Source organism: Felis catus, chromosome A3 (genome assembly GCF_018350175.1).
Source record: "Felis catus isolate Fca126 chromosome A3, F.catus_Fca126_mat1.0, whole genome shotgun sequence".
Classification (NCBI taxonomy): domain Eukaryota; kingdom Metazoa; phylum Chordata; class Mammalia; order Carnivora; family Felidae; genus Felis; species Felis catus.
Window position 1 is genome coordinate 123,170,693 of NC_058370.1, and position 3,499 is coordinate 123,174,191.

Below are 3,499 nucleotides of genomic sequence, written 5' to 3' on the forward strand. Positions count from 1 at the left end.
AAGCACTATGCTATCAAACCATTTCTACTTTGTTTCTGTTGTACTTTTTGTCTGTTCTTGAAGGAGTAGTGCAAATGAATAGCTGGTCAGTAAAAATCAGTCTTTGGTCATCTCTACTTCTGAAGTCCCTTAAATGCATTCATATCATGGTTTTCCTTAGTGTTCATTTCCTCAAACTCTTTCTTAAGTGTGTTAGTGATTCTTTTTCCTTCTTGCTGGTCACATTTGCCTGTTTTCTTATTGACAAAAGAGCTGTTTAGAGCAACCGAGAAGTTGGGCTTAAGATCGTATATGAATCCTTGTATTCTAAGATTATAGAATCTAGATGGTTGACACAACTAGAAGTGCCTATTATATAAATGATGTATCTCTGTTTTGAGAAAATAACATAACCAAGACTTTGGAAACTTCACAGATATTGATTAAAAATGAACTCTATGGACAATTTATTTATTTTTAAATTCAGATGATGTATTCTTTTATTTTTCTTTAATTTTTTAATGTTTATTTATTTTTGAGAGAGAGACAGAGCATGAGGGGGGAAGGAAAGAGAGGGGGACAGAATCTGAAGCAGGCTCCAGGCTCGAGCTGTCAGCACAGAGCCCAACATGAGGCTTAAACCCACAGACTGAAGATCATGACCTGAGCCAAAGTCTAATGCTTAACCAATGGAGCCACCCAGTTGCCACCAGATGATGTGTTCTTTTACACCCTCTAGCTCTCTGTTGGCTTTAGGATGAATCCTAAACCCTCTGGCATAGCAAAAAAGTGTCTAACAACCAAGTCCTAACATACTTTTCTATCATCATCATTTGAGGTTGTCTGAATCTGTGTTCTAAGGTACAGTCATACGTATTTTCTTTGAATTTGCAAATGCTGTTTCCCCTGACTAGATGTCCCTCGTTCCATAACTAAGTCTAATTGGAAATTATTTCTGATAATTTTATATATAATTCAAATATTAACTCTTTTGTAAAATTTCTGGCAAATTCCTACAGATATCTCATTTATATATACCTGTACCACAATTTTATTACATTAATTTTAATTGGCTGGTTTCACTTACTGTGGGCATCTTATATTAATATCTGATTCCAAGTGTATAGCTGAGTTTCTTGTAAATAGTAGTTAATAAATGAAGTCTTTACCTTATTTATTGCTTACCCAAAGTAAATTATATTATATCCAAATTTGCATACCTTATTTAAAATATTATAGTCACCAATTAATCCTTGACCAGCTAGTAGTGTCTGACATCTTCCCAAAAGAACAATCATGTCCTTAATTTAGGTCTTTGATTTCTGTTAGAGAGTACCCATTGCCTTCAGAGAAATCAGAATGTGAATGGGTTAGCTTTCAGTTTCTTGGCAGTCTAGATGATCCAAAATGAAAATTTGGGGGAAAAAACAACTTAGTGCTTATCTGTATCATCTTATTCTTGCTAAATACGGGAAGAATCAAGGAATGGGTAAGTAGCTGGTCCAAAGCCAAGCAGTGATCTGGAATCCTTACAGGACTAGAATGTAGGTCTCCTGATTAACATTTCTAGGATTACTGAAAATAAAATTAGATTAAAATATTTGAGTCCTATTTTTGGTTATGCCATCAATAAACTGGGCGATTTAAAGCAAGGCTCTGTATTCTGGGTTTTGGACGCTTTCTCTGCAAAATGAGTAAAACCACACCTGTAATATAAAAATGTGGTGGAGATTAAATGTGATAAAGGAGAGGCAAAGAATACTGTGTGAACCACATCACAATATATATTATAATTGTTATTACAAAATTAATCCCAGTTAATGGTTTTGTGGAAAATAAAGAACCCTGTAGGTCACAGCTCTGATTCTCACTGGATTTGCTGCCTCTATAATGGGAGGAGTCTCTCATGGAGTAACCATTGGCAGCTTGTCAGGAATATGCCTTTATGTCCCTCCCATTATACAATGCACCAATCAAAGGAGAGGTATATGAATGACTGGATTTCAGGTATTTGGGAGAGAAGAGAATGAGAGGTCTGGGGTGCAGTGGTGGAGTGCTTTTCAGGGAGCTCATTATTCACAATGGTCTCATATCATCTTAGTAAGCAGTTGCCCTTTCTGGTGTATATCTCCACAAGGCTATGCCTCTCATGCCCAACCAAACATTCTCTCTAACCACCAGGACTGCTGACCCTTTCCTTTAGCCTCTCTGTAGCTGATACATACTTGTATAAAGATGGCAATAAGGGTAGGACACAGGTAGCTTCATAGCTTTCTGTGTTCTGTAGTGAGGGTGGCGGGGTAGGATACTTTGTAGAGGAGAATTTAATATGTGCCCATGCACAAAACCTAGTTTTTAAATCTGTTTAACTCATGCTTCTTCTACCTCTTCATGTTGAGAATATTATATATTATGTTGATATCTGTATCAATATATATATAGTATATACTCTCTATTATCTACCTACCTACCTACCTATCATCTCTATCCATATATTCACAATAAGAATAGAGGGAAGATATTCTTCTACATGGGCAGCATTGTATTTGCATTGGAAAGCACTATGCAAAGCTGGCCAACTCCTCTGCACCCTACAGACTGTTGTCTTTAATCCCCTCTTGTCCAGATTGCAAGTATTGCCAAATGTATATATGGTGTGTGTGTGTGTGTGTGTGTGTGTGTGTGTGTGTGTGTGTGTGTATTAGGTAACACTTCCAAAGACACTGTCTGATGGAAAGAGACATTGCCTGGTGAATACCCTGTTATCTTGTTAATGAGATGCCCAAAGCTCAGATTAACCCCCTAAGACTTTAAAGATTGCCTCAGTAGGCTTTTCTGAAAATCAGAGCATTAAAACCACTAGCTACCCTTTAGCCACCCATATTGAAATTTGGATAAAAAAGTGATCCCATTCTCTTGTCCTGTTCTATTTCCCCTTGTGGCTCTATTATCACCAAGGGACACCCAGATTTATCCGCCTTAATAGTATATTTCATTGTTTTCCATAGGGCTAGAGATAAATGGATTTATAAAGAGAAATGGAATTGGATTTTTCTCCTTCTTCTGATAACTTAGTAGGAATTCCAAAATTATTACTTGGGAGATTTTCCTCACTGTGACTAGATTATTGTCTGTGCTACGTTTTAATTTATTTTGCCTATATCAACATACATATATATATAAATATATATATATGTATGTATGTAAGTAAACTATTTAAAGATATATTGTTTTTACTGTCTCTGGATATTAAAAAAAAGGGGTTAACAAGTTTCTGTTAATTAAATGTGTGTGCTAGAGGGAGCAAGATACTTGTGGGTCATTCTTTTGGTTGTTGATCTTGTGATAAGTAAGCTGTGCCCTGTAGTACCTCATGTCTGATTCACTATTGCTCTGGACCTTTAAGTGTTAGTTATAATGGTTTTTAAAATTATTATATGTGACTTTTCCATGCCTGGTTCCTTGGACACTATAAACCACTGCTAAGCTTGTGTTCATGAAGATATCACAGCTCCTATTT